This window comes from Phyllobates terribilis, unplaced genomic scaffold (assembly GCF_046119375.1).
Source record: "Phyllobates terribilis strain yellow unplaced genomic scaffold, ASM4611937v1 Scaffold_160__1_contigs__length_4322635, whole genome shotgun sequence".
NCBI classification, from domain to species: domain Eukaryota; kingdom Metazoa; phylum Chordata; class Amphibia; order Anura; family Dendrobatidae; genus Phyllobates; species Phyllobates terribilis.
In genome coordinates this window covers 4042035-4059767 of record NW_027362920.1, presented here as the reverse complement: position 1 = coordinate 4059767, position 17733 = coordinate 4042035, and the positions used below count along the sequence as shown (strand labels likewise).

Below are 17733 nucleotides of genomic sequence, written 5' to 3'. Positions count from 1 at the left end.
CTAGAGGTTGACAACATGTCTTCTTAACGGGAGTCCAGGAGCTCATCTCCACAAATGGACTTTTCAGGATCCTTGGGTGGCTCCGTAGTTTGAAACCAATTCTGGTTATCGCTTCTCGGCCTTTTGGCTAAGATCAAGTGTAGTATCTGTTCTTATCAGTTTAATATCTGATACGTCCCCTATCTGGGGACCATATATTAAATGGATTTTTAGAACAGGGAGATGGAAAAAGAGCTTGCTCTGTCCACTCCACGCATTGACCTGTTATTGCAGTATCTCCAGGACCGGTGCACCCCTTCTTTAATGCAGTTTCTAAAATCAGAAAGAATTGAATTCAATGTTTTTTGTTCATTTTGCTTGTTTGTCGGATTTTGGGATGGACTCTTTGGCTTTGCTTTTCTTCTCCTCATTGGATTTTTCATGTTCAAAGTTGCAGAAGCCAGATTACAAGCTCATTTTGGTTCAACTTCAGCAACTGTGCATTGCATTGCCATGTAATGTAATGAAATGCTATCTTTCTAGCTCTCCCTTTTTACTTCCTTTTGGATAAACAGACATATTAGGCAAGCATTTTGGAGCTTTCACCTAAATAACTACAGGTGGTGAGATAAGCTGCACAATATAATTGACCTTTCAGTATATTGTTGCACACACACCATCTATTTAGCAAATGCCCTTGTTATCAACAGCAGCCTTTTAAACTCACCTGAGCTAACAGGTATGTGCGCTGGTTACTCTGCTGCGCTTAAAATTTCTTTTTTGGTTTGCTACAATGCCTTTTCTGAAACGTTGTCTCCCTCTGCTGGAACACTGACTTCTTTCATTTAATGCCTGCAGACTATAAAAGAGAACCCAACCCAAAAAGTTTGGTTGATTAGTCTGTGGCATTCTGTTAAACTGTTGCTTATGGCGGTCTCTGTGAGCTTCTCAGCGACATTCAGCCAGCCAGGTATCCTGCCTGCAGTAGATGGAATGTGGCAATGGAACGCTGGCTGCGCGTGTCATAAAAGGCTCTGAGCCTTTATATACCTGTGCACAGCAGCAGCCACCTTCAGTCTGCTGCTGGACAGCCAGCAGCAGTAGCAGCAGCAGGAGAGGTATGTAATCAGCAGCCCTCCTGCTAAGGGTAGACAGCTGCTCGTTCCACCCCACCCCCCGCCTTAATTGGTTCTCCTCCCTTCCAACGGTGTTGAGGCGGGTGGGAACAGCAGGGGGTGAAGGTGCTGTGTTTAAAGAGGTGGAGTTATGCAGATCTAAAACGCGTGGATTGCAGCAGCAGCAAGCCGAAAAGTGCAGGCATGTAAGGGATCTAGAGGTTGACAACATGTCTTCTTAACGGGAGTCCAGGAGCTCATCTCCACAAATGGACTTTTCAGGATCCTTGGGTGGCTCCGTAGTTTGAAACCAATTCTGGTTATCGCTTCTCGGCCTTTTGGCTAAGATCAAGTGTAGTATCTGTTCTTATCAGTTTAATATCTGATACGTCCCCTATCTGGGGACCATATATTAAATGGATTTTTAGAACAGGGAGATGGAAAAAGAGCTTGCTCTGTCCACTCCATGCATTGACCTGGTATTGCAGTATCTCCAGGACCGGTGCACCCCTTCTTTAATGCAGTTTCTAAAATCAGAAAGAATTGAATTCAATGTTTTTTGCTCATTTTGCTTGTTTGTCGGATTTTGGGATGGACTCTTTGGCTTTGCTTTTCTTCTCCTCATTGGATTTTTCATGTTCAAAGTTGCAGAAGCCAGATTACAAGCTCATTTTGGTTCAACTTCAGCAACTGTGCATTGCATTGCCATGTAATGTAATGAAATGCTATCTTTCTAGCTCTCCCTTTTTACTTCCTTTTGGATAAACAGACATATTATGCAAGCATTTTGGAGCTTTCACCTAAATAACTACAGGTGGTGAGATAAGCTGCACAATATAATTGACCTTTCAGTATATTGTTGCACACACACCATCTATTTAGCAAATGCCCTTGTTATCAACAGCAGCCTTTTAAACTCACCTGAGCTAACAGGTATGTGCGCTGGTTACTCTGCTGCGCTTAAAATTTCTTTTTTGGTTTGCTACAATGCCTTTTCTGAAACGTTGTCTCCCTCTGCTGGAACACTGACTTCTTTCATTTAATGCCTGCAGACTATAAAAGAGAACCCAACCCAAAAAGTTTGGTTGATTAGTCTGTGGCATTCTGTTAAACTGTTGCTTATGGCGGTCTCTGTGAGCTTCTCAGCGACATTCAGCCAGCCAGGTATCCTGCCTGCAGTAGATGGAATGTGGCAATGGAACGCTGGCTGCGCGTGTCATAATAGGCTCTGAGCCTTTATATACCTGTGCACAGCAGCAGCCACCTTCAGTCTGCTGCTGGACAGCCAGCAGCAGCAGCAGGAGAGGTATGTAATCAGCAGCCCTCCTGCTAAGGGTAGACAGCTGCTCGTTCCACCCCACCCCCCGCCTTAATTGGTTCTCCTCCCTTCCAATGGTGTTGAGGCGGGTGGGAACAGCAGGGGGTGAAGGTGCTGTGTTTAAAGAGGTGGAGTTATGCAGATCTAAAACGCGTGGATTGCAGCAGCAGCAAGCCGAAAAGTGCAGGCATGTAAGGGATCTAGAGGTTGACAACATGTCTTCTTAACGGGAGTCCAGGAGCTCATCTCCACAAATGGACTTTTCAGGATCCTTGGGTGGCTCCGTAGTTTGAAACCAATTCTGGTTATCGCTTCTCGGCCTTTTGGCTAAGATCAAGTGTAGTATCTGTTCTTATCAGTTTAATATCTGATACGTCCCCTATCTGGGGACCATATATTAAATGGATTTTTAGAACAGGGAGATGGAAAAAGAGCTTGCTCTGTCCACTTCACGCATTGACCTGGTATTGCAGTATCTCCAGGACCGGTGCACCCCTTCTTTAATGCAGTTTCTAAAATCAGAAAGAATTGAATTCAATGTTTTTTGTTCATTTTGCTTGTTTGTCGGATTTTGGGATGGACTCTTTGGCTTTGCTTTTCTTCTCCTCATTGGATTTTTCATGTTCAAAGTTGCAGAAGCCAGATTACAGGCTCATTTTGGTTCAACTTCAGCAACTGTGCATTGCATTGCCATGTAATGTAATGAAATGCTATCTTTCTAGCTCTCCCTTTTTACTTCCTTTTGGATAAACAGACATATTAGGCAAGCATTTTGGAGCTTTCACCTAAATAACTACAGGTGGTGAGATAAGCTGCACAATATAATTGACCTTTCAGTATATTGTTGCACACACACCATCTATTTAGCAAATGCCCTTGTTATCAACAGCAGCCTTTTAAACTCACCTGAGCTAACAGGTATGTGCGCTGGTTACTCTGCTGCGCTTAAAATTTCTTTTTTGGTTTGCTACAATGCCTTTTCTGAAACGTTGTCTCCCTCTGCTGGAACACTGACTTCTTTCATTTAATGCCTGCAGACTATAAAAGAGAACCCAACCCAAAAAGTTTGGTTGATTAGTCTGTGGCATTCTGTTAAACTGTTGCTTATGGCGGTCTCTGTGAGCTTCTCAGCGACATTCAGCCAGCCAGGTATCCTGCCTGCAGTAGATGGAATGTGGCAATGGAACGCTGGCTGCGCGTGTCATAATAGGCTCTGAGCCTTTATATACCTGTGCACAGCAGCAGCCACCTTCAGTCTGCTGCTGGACAGCCAGCAGCAGCAGCAGCAGCAGGAGAGGTATGTAATCAGCAGCCCTCCTGCTAAGGGTAGACAGCTGCTCGTTCCACCCCACCCCCCGCCTTAATTGGTTCTCCTCCCTTCCAACGGTGTTGAGGCGGGTGGGAACAGCAGGGGGTGAAGGTGCTTTGTTTAAAGAGGTGGAGTTATGCAGATCTAAAACGCGTGGATTGCAGCAGCAGCAAGCCGAAAAGTGCAGGCATGTAAGGGATCTAGAGGTTGACAACATGTCTTCTTAACGGGAGTCCAGGAGCTCATCTCCACAAATGGACTTTTCAGGATCCTTGGGTGGCTCCGTAGTTTGAAACCAATTCTGGTTATCGCTTCTCGGCCTTTTGGCTAAGATCAAGTGTAGTATCTTTCGAAAAGGCGGTTTTGGATGTTGGCCGCCCTAGTAGATTGATACATTATGCACACTGGGGTTTAGGCGCTTGTTAGTACGCCAGGTGGCAAATATAGTCATCTGGTGGAAAGCATGGCCCCCCAGGATCGACGCCATTGGGCCGGGGAAGATCGAAAGCCCGAAGTGTTAAGTGCCCCAGGAGTGGTGACCCTGGGGTGCCTTAACTCACTGGGATTGGGAACCCCACTTGAGTTTATGGCACATTTGCACAAGCACTTCAAATTTTCTTTCTTCGCACACACCCTTATTCCGGGCCTTCTGGCCTTAGGATGGAGAATTTTTCAATTGCCGGTCGAAGGTCCGGGCAGTATTATACTGTGAAACCTTCACTATTTATTTAATTTCTTTGTCACTGTGTGTCCACTTATTCACGTGTGTCACGTCCTACTAGGATTTTGTCGGGATGCGGTTCCCTTACGGGTTCCTCTCTTGGCAGGTCTAGGGGGGGAGTGTGTGGCCATCAGGTTCCGCTCCCCCTGAACCCCCCTGGCTCTCCTCTTTCGGGAGGAGAGCGTTGTTGGCTCCCCTCTTCCGGGAGGGGAGCACAGTCTTTGGCTCCCAGTGTCTTGCTCAGGTGAGAACTCGGGCAGGTGCTGGGGGTAAGATTGGGTCGCCTCTGGCTTCGGCTGGAGGTGGCTTTTTGTCCCTGTTCCTCGCTGTGGCCTTTTGGCTCGGAGGGACGGGGAATGGTTGGGGGGACCCTTCTCCTTTTGGAGAGGGTTCCAAGAAGACCAGCATCCTAGTGCACTTTTTTTGTGGCACTTGTCACTTTTTTAAGCGCACTCGGGTTTTGTACACGAATTCGGGCTTTCGAAAAAAAAAAAAAAATCTGTTCTTATCAGTTTAATATCTGATACGTCCCCTATCTGGGGACCATATATTAAATGGATTTTTAGAACAGGGAGATGGAAAAAGAGCTTGCTCTGTCCACTCCACGCATTGACCTGGTATTGCAGTATCTCCAGGACCGGTGCACCCCTTCTTTAATGCAGTTTCTAAAATCAGAAAGAATTGAATTCAATGTTTTTTGTTCATTTTGCTTGTTTGTCGGATTTTGGGATGGACTCTTTGGCTTTGCTTTTCTTCTCCTCATTGGATTTTTCATGTTCAAAGTTGCAGAAGCCAGATTACAAGCTCATTTTGGTTCAACTTCAGCAACTGTGCATTGCATTGCCATGTAATGTAATGAAATGCTATCTTTCTAGCTCTCCCTTTTTACTTCCTTTTGGATAAACAGACATATTAGGCAAGCATTTTGGAGCTTTCACCTAAATAACTACAGGTGGTGAGATAAGCTGCACAATATAATTGACCTTTCAGTATATTGTTGCACACACACCATCTATTTAGCAAATGCCCTTGTTATCAACAGCAGCCTTTTAAACTCACCTGAGCTAACAGGTATGTGCGCTGGTTACTCTGCTGCGCTTAAAATTTCTTTTTTGGTTTGCTACAATGCCTTTTCTGAAACGTTGTCTCCCTCTGCTGGAACACTGACTTCTTTCATTTAATGCCTGCAGACTATAAAAGAGAACCCAACCCAAAAAGTTTGGTTGATTAGTCTGTGGCATTCTGTTAAACTGTTGCTTATGGCGGTCTCTGTGAGCTTCTCAGCGACATTCAGCCAGCCAGGTATCCTGCCTGCAGTAGATGGAATGTGGCAATGGAACGCTGGCTGCGCGTGTCATAATAGGCTCTGAGCCTTTATATACCTGTGCACAGCAGCAGCCACCTTCAGTCTGCTGCTGGACAGCCAGCAGCAGCAGCAGCAGCAGGAGAGGTATGTAATCAGCAGCCCTCCTGCTAAGGGTAGACAGCTGCTCGTTCCACCCCACCCCCCGCCTTAATTGGTTCTCCTCCCTTCCAACGGTGTTGAGGCGGGTGGGAACAGCAGGGGGTGAAGGTGCTGTGTTTAAAGAGGTGGAGTTATGCAGATCTAAAACGCGTGGATTGCAGCAGCAGCAAGCCGAAAAGTGCAGGCATGTAAGGGATCTAGAGGTTGACAACATGTCTTCTTAACGGGAGTCCAGGAGCTCATCTCCACAAATGGACTTTTCAGGATCCTTGGGTGGCTCCGTAGTTTGAAACCAATTCTGGTTATCGCTTCTCGGCCTTTTGGCTAAGATCAAGTGTAGTATCTGTTCTTATCAGTTTAATATCTGATACGTCCCCTATCTGGGGACCATATATTAAATGGATTTTTAGAACAGGGAGATGGAAAAAGAGCTTGCTCTGTCCACTCCACGCATTGACCTGGTATTGCAGTATCTCCAGGACCGGTGCACCCCTTCTTTAATGCAGTTTCTAAAATCAGAAAGAATTGAATTCAATGTTTTTTGTTCATTTTGCTTGTTTGTCGGATTTTGGGATGGACTCTTTGGCTTTGCTTTTCTTCTCCTCATTGGATTTTTCATGTTCAAAGTTGCAGAAGCCAGATTACAAGCTCATTTTGGTTCAACTTCAGCAACTGTGCATTGCATTGCCATGTAATGTAATGAAATGCTATCTTTCTAGCTCTCCCTTTTTACTTCCTTTTGGATAAACAGACATATTAGGCAAGCATTTTGGAGCTTTCACCTAAATAACTACAGGTGGTGAGATAAGCTGCACAATATAATTGACCTTTCAGTATATTGTTGCACACACACCATCTATTTAGCAAATGCCCTTGTTATCAACAGCAGCCTTTTAAACTCACCTGAGCTAACAGGTATGTGCGCTGGTTACTCTGCTGCGCTTAAAATTTCTTTTTTGGTTTGCTACAATGCCTTTTCTGAAACGTTGTCTCCCTCTGCTGGAACACTGACTTCTTTCATTTAATGCCTGCAGACTATAAAAGAGAACCCAACCCAAAAAGTTTGGTTGATTAGTCTGTGGCATTCTGTTAAACTGTTGCTTATGGCGGTCTCTGTGAGCTTCTCAGCGACATTCAGCCAGCCAGGTATCCTGCCTGCAGTAGATGGAATGTGGCAATGGAACGCTGGCTGCGCGTGTCATAATAGGCTCTGAGCCTTTATATACCTGTGCACAGCAGCAGCCACCTTCAGTCTGCTGCTGGACAGCCAGCAGCAGCAGCAGCAGGAGAGGTATGTAATCAGCAGCCCTCCTGCTAAGGGTAGACAGCTGCTCGTTCCACCCCACCCCCCGCCTTAATTGGTTCTCCTCCCTTCCAACGGTGTTGAGGCGGGTGGGAACAGCAGGGGGTGAAGGTGCTGTGTTTAAAGAGGTGGAGTTATGCAGATCTAAAACGCGTGGATTGCAGCAGCAGCAAGCCGAAAAGTGCAGGCATGTAAGGGATCTAGAGGTTGACAACATGTCTTCTTAACGGGAGTCCAGGAGCTCATCTCCACAAATGGACTTTTCAGGATCCTTGGGTGGCTCCGTAGTTTGAAACCAATTCTGGTTATCGCTTCTCGGCCTTTTGGCTAAGATCAAGTGTAGTATCTGTTCTTATCAGTTTAATATCTGATACGTCCCCTATCTGGGGACCATATATTAAATGGATTTTTAGAACAGGGAGATGGAAAAAGAGCTTGCTCTGTCCACTCCACGCATTGACCTGGTATTGCAGTATCTCCAGGACCGGTGCACCCCTTCTTTAATGCAGTTTCTAAAATCAGAAAGAATTGAATTCAATGTTTTTTGTTCATTTTGCTTGTTTGTCGGATTTTGGGATGGACTCTTTGGCTTTGCTTTTCTTCTCCTCATTGGATTTTTCATGTTCAAAGTTGCAGAAGCCAGATTACAAGCTCATTTTGGTTCAACTTCAGCAACTGTGCATTGCATTGCCATGTAATGTAATGAAATGCTATCTTTCTAGCTCTCCCTTTTTACTTCCTTTTGGATAAACAGACATATTAGGCAAGCATTTTGGAGCTTTCACCTAAATAACTACAGGTGGTGAGATAAGCTGCACAATATAATTGACCTTTCAGTATATTGTTGCACACACACCATCTATTTAGCAAATGCCCTTGTTATCAACAGCAGCCTTTTAAACTCACCTGAGCTAACAGGTATGTGCGCTGGTTACTCTGCTGCGCTTAAAATTTCTTTTTTGGTTTGCTACAATGCCTTTTCTGAAACGTTGTCTCCCTCTGCTGGAACACTGACTTCTTTCATTTAATGCCTGCAGACTATAAAAGAGAACCCAACCCAAAAAGTTTGGTTGATTAGTCTGTGGCATTCTGTTAAACTGTTGCTTATGGCGGTCTCTGTGAGCTTCTCAGCGACATTCAGCCAGCCAGGTATCCTGCCTGCAGTAGATGGAATGTGGCAATGGAACGCTGGCTGCGCGTGTCATAATAGGCTCTGAGCCTTTATATACCTGTGCACAGCAGCAGCCACCTTCAGTCTGCTGCTGGACAGCCAGCAGCAGCAGCAGCAGGAGAGGTATGTAATCAGCAGCCCTCCTGCTAAGGGTAGACAGCTGCTCGTTCCACCCCACCCCCCGCCTTAATTGGTTCTCCTCCCTTCCAACGGTGTTGAGGCGGGTGGGAACAGCAGGGGGTGAAGGTGCTGTGTTTAAAGAGGTGGAGTTATGCAGATCTAAAACGCGTGGATTGCAGCAGCAGCAAGCCGAAAAGTGCAGGCATGTAAGGGATCTAGAGGTTGACAACATGTCTTCTTAACGGGAGTCCAGGAGCTCATCTCCACAAATGGACTTTTCAGGATCCTTGGGTGGCTCCGTAGTTTGAAACCAATTCTGGTTATCGCTTCTCGGCCTTTTGGCTAAGATCAAGTGTAGTATCTTTCGTAAAGGCGGTTTTGGATGTTGGCCGCCCTAGTAGATTGATACATTATGCACACTGGGGTTTAGGCGCTTGTTAGTACGCCAGGTGGCAAATATAGTCATCTGGTGGAAAGCATGGCCCCCCAGGATCGAAGCCATTGGGCCGGGGAAGATCGAAAGCCCGAAGTGTTAAGTGCCCCAGGAGTGGTGACCCTGGGGTGCCTTAACTCACTGGGATTGGGAACCCCACTTGAGTTTATGGCACATTTGCACAAGCACTTCAAATTTTCTTTCTTCGCACACACCCTTATTCCGGGCCTTTTGGCCTTAGGATGGGGAATTTTTCAATTCCCGGTCGAAGGTCCGGGCAGTATTATACTGTGAAACCTTCACTATTTATTTAATTTCTTTGTCACTGTGTGTCCACTTATTCACGTGTGTCACGTCCTACTAGGATTTTGTCGGGATGCGGTTCCCTTACGGGTTCCTCTCTTGGCAGGTCTAGGGGGGGAGTGTGTGGCCATCAGGTTCCGCTCCCCCCTGAACCCCCCTGGCTCTCCTCTTTCGGGAGGAGAGCGTTGTTGGCTCCCCTCTTCCGGGAGGGGAGCACAGTCTTTGGCTCCCAGTGTCTTGCTCGGGTGAGAACTCGGGCAGGTGCTGGGGGTAAGATTGGGTCACCTCTGGCTTCGGCTGGAGGTGGCTTTTTGTCCCTGTTCCTCGCTGTGGCCTTTTGGCTCGGAGGGACGGGGAATGGTTGGGGGGACCCTTCTCCTTTTGGAGAGGGTTCCAAGAAGACCAGCATCCTAGTGCACTTTTTTTGTGGCACTTGTCACTTTTTTAAGCGCACTCGGGTTTTGTACACGAATTCGGGCTTTCGAAAAAAAAAAAAAAATCTGTTCTTATCAGTTTAATATCTGATACGTCCCCTATCTGGGGACCATATATTAAATGGATTTTTAGAACAGGGAGATGGAAAAAGAGCTTGCTCTGTCCACTCCACGCATTGACCTGGTATTGCAGTATCTCCAGGACCGGTGCACCCCTTCTTTAATGCAGTTTCTAAAATCAGAAAGAATTGAATTCAATGTTTTTTGTTCATTTTGCTTGTTTGTCGGATTTTGGGATGGACTCTTTGGCTTTGCTTTTCTTCTCCTCATTGGATTTTTCATGTTCAAAGTTGCAGAAGCCAGATTACAAGCTCATTTTGGTTCAACTTCAGCAACTGTGCATTGCATTGCCATGTAATGTAATGAAATGCTATCTTTCTAGCTCTCCCTTTTTACTTCCTTTTGGATAAACAGACATATTAGGCAAGCATTTTGGAGCTTTCACCTAAATAACTACAGGTGGTGAGATAAGCTGCACAATATAATTGACCTTTCAGTATATTGTTGCACACACACCATCTATTTAGCAAATGCCCTTGTTATCAACAGCAGCCTTTTAAACTCACCTGAGCTAACAGGTATGTGCACTGGTTACTCTGCTGCGCTTAAAATTTCTTTTTTGGTTTGCTACAATGCCTTTTCTGAAACGTTGTCTCCCTCTGCTGGAACGCTGACTTCTTTCATTTAATGCCTGCAGACTATAAAAGAGAACCCAACCCAAAAAGTTTGGTTGATTAGTCTGTGGCATTCTGTTAAACTGTTGCTTATGGCGGTCTCTGTGAGCTTCTCAGCGACATTCAGCCAGCCAGGTATCCTGCCTGCAGTAGATGGAATGTGGCAATGGAACGCTGGCTGCGCGTGTCATAATAGGCTCTGAGCCTTTATATACCTGTGCACAGCAGCAGCCACCTTCAGTCTGCTGCTGGACAGCCAGCAGCAGCAGCAGCAGCAGGAGAGGTATGTAATCAGCAGCCCTCCTGCTAAGGGTAGACAGCTGCTCGTTCCACCCCACCCCCCGCCTTAATTGGTTCTCCTCCCTTCCAACGGTGTTGAGGCGGGTGGGAACAGCAGGGGGTGAAGGTGCTGTGTTTAAAGAGGTGGAGTTATGCAGATCTAAAACGCGTGGATTGCAGCAGCAGCAAGCCGAAAAGTGCAGGCATGTAAGGGATCTAGAGGTTGACAACATGTCTTCTTAACGGGAGTCCAGGAGCTCATCTCCACAAATGGACTTTTCAGGATCCTTGGGTGGCTCCGTAGTTTGAAACCAATTCTGGTTATCGCTTCTCGGCCTTTTGGCTAAGATCAAGTGTAGTATCTGTTCTTTTAAGAACACAAGAGCTACGATCTACACTTGACGAGAGCGATCGAACTCGGAAGGAGAAGAGCTTCGGAGCCCAGCTGACATCAGAGAACGAAGGCGGATATCGGTGGGAGGAAGAAGCTCTAAAGAATCCAGAAGAAGACGAAGACTCGGAGAAGAATCGGGCTGTCCTGTGGAATCTTCGAGGAAGAAAATCATAGAGACAAAGACCTTTCGGGGAATTTGTCCAGAACACGACGGGAGAAGAATCTGCATAGCTCCACCCATTCCGGGAAGAGTTCCAGATCCAGCTCCAAGAAGTAACTGCAGGAGGAAAGCCATGGCAAGCGCTGCGAGGAAGGCCGAAAAGAAGAGCCTGGAGCTGGGGACAGCCAGGAGGGCCCAGCCAGGAGCCGATTCTGACCCCAAGGACTCTGCCTCCACGACTGGCCAGCAGAAGGGACCCCAGAAGCCCCGCCACGAAGCTCCAGCCCTGGAGCCATGGATGCGGCAGACGGTGGCCCTGAAGCTGAAGGAAGTGGATGGGAGGGTGCCGGACATGTCCTCGGACGTGTTCTGCCAGAAGATGCTGCTGGATCGAGGCTTCTCCAGGTCGGACACCCTCAGCATCCAGACCTTCTTGACGGGGATCTTCTTCGTCACCTTCGCCACTGTGAACACCTGCAGGAGGTTCTGGGAAATGGTAAGCGCAAAAGGACCGGATAATTCTTTCTCTGCCTTTACAGGTAGCTGCCCTATCCAGAGGGATGAAAGGAGGATCACGGTCTCCATGCGCAACCCGCACACCCCAGGCCAAGACATCTGTACCTTCCTGAGACGCTTCTGTTTGGTTGTGAAGGAACCCTCTCACATCCTGAATGGACTCGGCTTCTGGACAGGTAAGTGGTCGGTGACCGTTAGACTTCACAGGGACCTGGCGTACTCAGACGGACTTCGGCACCTGCCCCCGACATTCTCCCTGGGCAACTCCTACGGCCTCATCTATTACCCGGACATGCCGCGGAACTGCAGGAGATGCGGCAAGAACGGCCACGAGATGAAGGACTGCAAGGAGGATGCCTGCAGGATTTGTCGAGTGACGGGACACAGCTCGAAGGACTGCCCGAAGAAGACGTCCTGCAACCTGTGTGGGCTGGCGGCTCATCTGTACAAGGATTGCCCCAGGCGTGAGAGATCCTGGGCATCGGTGGTTGCGACGACCCCAGCTACGAAGGACAAGGCCCCGACGACCAGGCCTGTGAAGGTCAAGGACGCGACGACCAAGGCCCCAGCGGCCAAGGCCGAGACGACCAAGGCCAAAGCGGTCAAGGAGTCGGTGGCCAAAGCCCCAGCGATGGTCCCAGCAGCTCCGAAGCAGAAGAAAAAGTCAAAGGAGGGTAAGAGTTCTGTCACCCCTCTCTCGATCCCTCCCCCTGCCACCCCCGTCCAATCCCCCCCCACCCCGGCCACCCCTGCTGAGGATTCCACTTCCTCTTCCTCCTTCCCCTACTCCTCAGCAGGTGTCCTTTCCCCTGCCCCGGCAGCCACTCTCCCTCCCCAGACCATGGTAGCGGTGGAATTAACCTTTCCTCCACCCGCCGCTATCTATTCCGAGGAGGATTTTCCCCTTCTTGTCTCCCCAGTTCCAACCCGGGGAAAGAGGAAGGTGGAGGACAGCCCTGCTACTGAATCCTCCAAAAAGAAGATTCTGGATTTCGTAGGCGAAAAGGAAGATACCCTCCCTGAGCCAGAAGAGATGGAGCACATGGTTGAGACCCTGGTGGCCGAGCCAGAAGAGGAGGAACTGGTGGTCGCCGAAATTGAGGCCGCGCTGCTTGACCAGATGGAGGAAGAGGGCCTGCTGGTGATCCCGTCACCAGCAGTCAACACCGACGAGGGACCACCCGACCGGAGTGGTAACTAAGGTGTATTGCCTGCGCTAACTTTTTCTTTTTTCCCTACATGATGGCTAATATTAACTTATTTTCCATTAATGTCAGGAGCATCAAGGACAAGTTCAGACGTCAGACTATTTATGCCTTCCTTACTTCCCAGTTGTGTGATGTTTATATGTTGCAGGAATGTTCCCTTCCCTCCTCTAGGTCCTTCAAACATCTGGCCAGGGAGTGGTCCCACGGTCCATCCTACTGGTCCGGTGGGGGTGACTGCAAGTCTGCGGGGGTCGCAATTCTGATCAGGGGGGGCGCATTCACGCTTGAGTCCGTCCAGGAGCTCATCTGCGGCAGGGCTCTTGTTGTAGATGGCAACTGGGCGGGAGAACCTGTCAGGTTCATCAACGTGTATGCGTCCCCACTGAAGAATGAGCGTTTGGAGCTTTTCCAGACCCTGCGGCTTCAGCTTGCCACCACCAGGACCTTAGTGATGGCCGGGGATTTCAACTGCCCCATCGAGGAGGACGGTCGTAGTTCTGGCACATCTGCCAAGTTGGACATCACGTCCAAGCTGCTCATCGAGATGGTAACCGAGGCCTCTCTTCAGGACGTGGTGGGCTCCATGGGGAGAGGCTCCACGAACTATTCGTGGAGCCGACCCGATGGCTCACTCCGCTCCAGGATTGACTTTGTGTTCACCTCTCGGGCAGTCAGGCAGAGTAGGCACTCGATGGTCTCCTGCTTCTTCTCCGACCACAGAGCCATTCACTTACAAGGTGTCCTCGGCGACGGTTTTCCGTCCGGCCCCGGCTCCTGGAAGCTGAATTGTGCTCTGCTGGCTCAGGATGAAGTCGTGGAGGAGCTGAGAGCAGCCTACGCAATGTGGCAGTCCTACAAGGGTAGCTTCCAAACAGTCTCTGATTGGTGGGAATATGTTAAACTTGAGTTTCGCTGTTTCTTTCAGGCCAAGGGTCGACAACAGGAGTGTGAGAAGAGGAGGGACTTCAGAGGGCTGCAGCGCGAGCTGCGGTCGCTGCAGGACCTTCTTCACTGCGGCTGGGACGTGAGGGAGGAGCTGGAGGAGACCAAGAAGAGCCTGAAAAGGCACTTTGAGGAGGAGTCCAAGCGAATCATCTTCCGTTCCAAAGTGGAGAATCTGGAGAAGGGTGAGAAATGTAACTCATTCTTTTTCAGGAAACTTCATGCCGGTCACACGCCCCTGAACGAGCTGCGAGACGAGAGCGGAAACATGCGACGTGGGAAGGAGGACGTGATGAGGGTCGTCAGCGACTTCTACAGCGAACTCTACTCCCACAAGACTACCGACCCCGACGCTGCTGATAAGTTCCTGTCAGGTATCACTAACCATCTTGATCCTGCAGGCACGGCAGCCTTGGACAAACCTCTGATGGTGGGCGAATTGCTCTCTGCCGCTAAATCCTTTAGGACCGGCAGGACCCCGGGCAGTGATGGTCTTCCAGCGGAGCTCTATGTAGCGCTGGGAGACCTCATCTGTCCGGACCTGTTGGACCTGTACGAGGAGATGGTGGTGGAGGGTAGAATGCCTCCATCTTTGAGGGAAGGAATGGTCACGATCCTGTACAAGCGGAAGGGAGAGAGGTGCGACCTGAGGAATTGGCGTCCCATCACTCTGCTCAACGTGGACTACAAGATCCTGGCCAAGACGATGGCGACACGACTTAAGACGGTCATCGGACGGATCATCCACCCGGACCAGACCTGCGGCATCCCTGGACGTCGCATCGCAGACAGCCTCGCTCTCGTGCGGGACACGGTCGAGTACATCAAGGTCCGCCGCGCACACGCGGCCCTGGTCTCCTTGGATCAGGAGAAGGCCTTCGACCGGGTTTCCCACGAGTTCATGGGCCGAGCTCTGCACCGGTTAGGTTTGGGTAACATGTTTTGTTCGTATGTCCGTCTGATGTATTTTGATATCCACAGCTCGGTGTTGGTGAACGGCTGGAAGACTGACCCCTTCCCTGTCCTCTCTGGGGTCAGACAAGGCTGCCCTCTATCACCTCTTCTTTTTGTTTGTGTTATAGAACTCTTCGCAGAGGCTATCCGGCAGAATGGAGAGATCAGAGGGATCACCGCACCGGGTCCGGGACGACACGAGGTCAAGTGCTCGCTCTACATGGACGACGTCACCGTCTTCTGCGCTGATCGTGGTTCAGTCGACGCCCTCGTCCAGACGTGTGAGAGGTTCGGCCGGGCTTCAGGGGCCAAAGTCAACTGCAGGAAGTCGGAAGCCATGCTCTTCGGGGATTGGCAGCCGGCCTCCTCCGCCCCCTTCCCCTTCAACATTCAACCGGATTTCCTCAAGGTGCTGGGAGTCTGGTTCGGGAAGGAAGGAGCGGCCCTCAAGTCCTGGCAAGAACGCTTGGCCAAGGTGAAGCAACGGATCGGACTCTGGAGCCTCAGACACCTCACTTGTGAGGGTAAGGCACTCGTCCTGCGTAATGAGGTCCTGCCCGTCTTGCAGTACACGGCGCAGGCCTGGCCCCCACACGTCACTGTGTGCAGGGCCATTACCAGGACAGTGTTTCACTTTGTCTGGGGATCCAAGATGGACAGAGTCAGGCGGGCCGTCATGTACAAGGAGCCTCGCAAGGGTGGGAAGGGCGTTCCAGATATCCCCACCCTCCTGCGATCCTCTTTTGTGTGTGATTGTGTCCGCCGGACTTTGCAAGTCAAGAATGACTCCGCGGGCAGGTCCATGTCTCGCTTCTTCCTGCTTCCTCTTTGGAGGCGACTCGGCTGGGACAAGTGGGACAGCTCCTTCCCCTACAACTGGACGACGCCATGGTTCTACGGAGACGTCGTTCGATTTGTGGGGGAGCATCAACTGGAGGGACTCAAGCCCGACTTGTGGAAGCCCAAAACTATCCACAAGCTAATCAGAGCCAAGGATGACGTGGAGAACATCACAGGACTTCACCAGGACACGCTGGAGACTGTGTGGACAAATGTGTCGTCTGACAGGCTGACCAACGGGCACAAGGACTTGTCGTGGATGGCGATTCAGGGCGGACTGCCCGTCCGGTCATTCATGCATGCCCGGAACCTGTGCAAGACCCGGTACTGCCCAAAGTGCCCCTTCGTGGAGGAAACATCTTTGCACACTTTTTGGGACTGCGGATTTGCACAGCGCCTATTGACTGCACTTGAGGACGACCTGATGAACTCTGTCCCCAGGGCGAGCCTATCGCACCATTCTGTGCTTTACGGACTCTTCCCTGGGGTTCATACCGTCGGAGCCATCCAGGAGGCTTGGCGCCTTATGAACTGCTTCAAGGATGCCGTTTGGGTCGCCAGGAACCGGCTCATCTTGAGGAGGGAGAGGATGTCCATCCAGGACTGCCGCAGGCTGATCCACAGCCTGCTCAGAGACTATTCCATCATGGACGGTCCGGAGGACGAGGACGAGGACTAAATCCCTCCTCCCCCTCTCCCCTTATGTGTCTTGTCTTTCAATAAAGCTTCGGGCCTGTGATTTTCCCCTCCCCATCCCCTTTTTCCCAATCCCCATCCCTTATCACGGTTCGTTGTACTGTATTGATTGATATGCTTTTTCTTTCAGATTGAGTGTTTTGTGTAGCATAGGGGTGTGATGTGTCTAGTTAGTGCGTCGTATCCTCATGCTATGTAAATATGATGTAGAATTCTGTGTGTACTGGGCTGCGGCACTGTACACTGTCTGTTAACTTATTTTTTGTGCTAATAAAAGATATATTCAATCAAAAAAATCTGTTCTTATCAGTTTAATATCTGATACGTCCCCTATCTGGGGACCATATATTAAATGGATTTTTAGAACAGGGAGATGGAAAAAGAGCTTGCTCTGTCCACTCCACGCATTGACCTGGTATTGCAGTATCTCCAGGACCGGTGCACCCCTTCTTTAATGCAGTTTCTAAAATCAGAAAGAATTGAATTCAATGTTTTTTGTTCATTTTGCTTGTTTGTCGGATTTTGGGATGGACTCTTTGGCTTTGCTTTTCTTCTCCTCATTGGATTTTTCATGTTCAAAGTTGCAGAAGCCAGATTACAAGCTCATTTTGGTTCAACTTCAGCAACTGTGCATTGCATTGCCATGTAATGTAATGAAATGCTATCTTTCTAGCTCTCCCTTTTTACTTCCTTTTGGATAAACAGACATATTAGGCAAGCATTTTGGAGCTTTCACCTAAATAACTACAGGTGGTGAGATAAGCTGCACAATATAATTGACCTTTCAGTATATTGTTGCACACACACCATCTATTTAGCAAATGCCCTTGTTATCAACAGCAGCCTTTTAAACTCACCTGAGCTAACAGGTATGTGCGCTGGTTACTCTGCTGCGCTTAAAATTTCTTTTTTGGTTTGCTACAATGCCTTTTCTGAAACGTTGTCTCCCTCTGCTGGAACACTGACTTCTTTCATTTAATGCCTGCAGACTATAAAAGAGAACCCAACCCAAAAAGTTTGGTTGATTAGTCTGTGGCATTCTGTTAAACTGTTGCTTATGGCGGTCTCTGTGAGCTTCTCAGCGACATTCAGCCAGCCAGGTATCCTGCCTGCAGTAGATGGAATGTGGCAATGGAACGCTGGCTGCGCGTGTCATAATAGGCTCTGAGCCTTTATATACCTGTGCACAGCAGCAGCCACCTTCAGTCTGCTGCTGGACAGCCAGCAGCAGCAGCAGCAGCAGCAGCAGGAGAGGTATGTAATCAGCAGCCCTCCTGCTAAGGGTAGACAGCTGCTCGTTCCACCCCACCCCCCGCCTTAATTGGTTCTCCTCCCTTCC

General features: G+C 49.1%; 8 non-coding genes and 3 pseudogenes across 8 annotated transcripts; all 11 read left to right on the top strand.

Annotated features, from left to right (window-relative positions):
- The first annotated feature begins 107 nt into the window (after positions 1-107).
- LOC141207205 (U2 spliceosomal RNA) lies at positions 108-298 on the top strand. Its single transcript, XR_012277626.1, has one exon. It is a non-coding gene; the product is annotated as a U2 spliceosomal RNA (small nuclear RNA).
- A 1118-nt stretch (positions 299-1416) lies between these two features.
- Positions 1417-1607, top strand: LOC141207106 (U2 spliceosomal RNA). The gene has a single exon (XR_012277531.1). It is a non-coding gene; the product is annotated as a U2 spliceosomal RNA (small nuclear RNA).
- A 1112-nt stretch (positions 1608-2719) lies between these two features.
- Positions 2720-2910, top strand: LOC141207138 (U2 spliceosomal RNA). The gene has a single exon (XR_012277561.1). It is a non-coding gene; the product is annotated as a U2 spliceosomal RNA (small nuclear RNA).
- A 1118-nt stretch (positions 2911-4028) lies between these two features.
- LOC141207388 (U2 spliceosomal RNA) lies at positions 4029-4120 on the top strand (annotated as a pseudogene).
- A 788-nt stretch (positions 4121-4908) lies between these two features.
- LOC141207329 (U2 spliceosomal RNA) lies at positions 4909-5093 on the top strand. Its single transcript, XR_012277724.1, has one exon. It is a non-coding gene; the product is annotated as a U2 spliceosomal RNA (small nuclear RNA).
- Positions 5094-6211: 1118 nt separating this feature from the next.
- Positions 6212-6402, top strand: LOC141207834 (U2 spliceosomal RNA). The gene has a single exon (XR_012278156.1). It is a non-coding gene; the product is annotated as a U2 spliceosomal RNA (small nuclear RNA).
- Positions 6403-7517: 1115 nt separating this feature from the next.
- On the top strand, positions 7518-7708 carry LOC141207833 (U2 spliceosomal RNA). Its single transcript, XR_012278155.1, has one exon. It is a non-coding gene; the product is annotated as a U2 spliceosomal RNA (small nuclear RNA).
- A 1115-nt stretch (positions 7709-8823) lies between these two features.
- On the top strand, positions 8824-8915 carry LOC141207377 (U2 spliceosomal RNA; annotated as a pseudogene).
- A 789-nt stretch (positions 8916-9704) lies between these two features.
- LOC141207328 (U2 spliceosomal RNA) lies at positions 9705-9889 on the top strand. The gene has a single exon (XR_012277723.1). It is a non-coding gene; the product is annotated as a U2 spliceosomal RNA (small nuclear RNA).
- Positions 9890-11007: 1118 nt separating this feature from the next.
- LOC141207357 (U2 spliceosomal RNA) lies at positions 11008-11085 on the top strand (annotated as a pseudogene).
- A 5564-nt stretch (positions 11086-16649) lies between these two features.
- Positions 16650-16843, top strand: LOC141207271 (U2 spliceosomal RNA). The gene has a single exon (XR_012277688.1). It is a non-coding gene; the product is annotated as a U2 spliceosomal RNA (small nuclear RNA).
- The last annotated feature ends 890 nt before the right edge of the window (positions 16844-17733 follow it).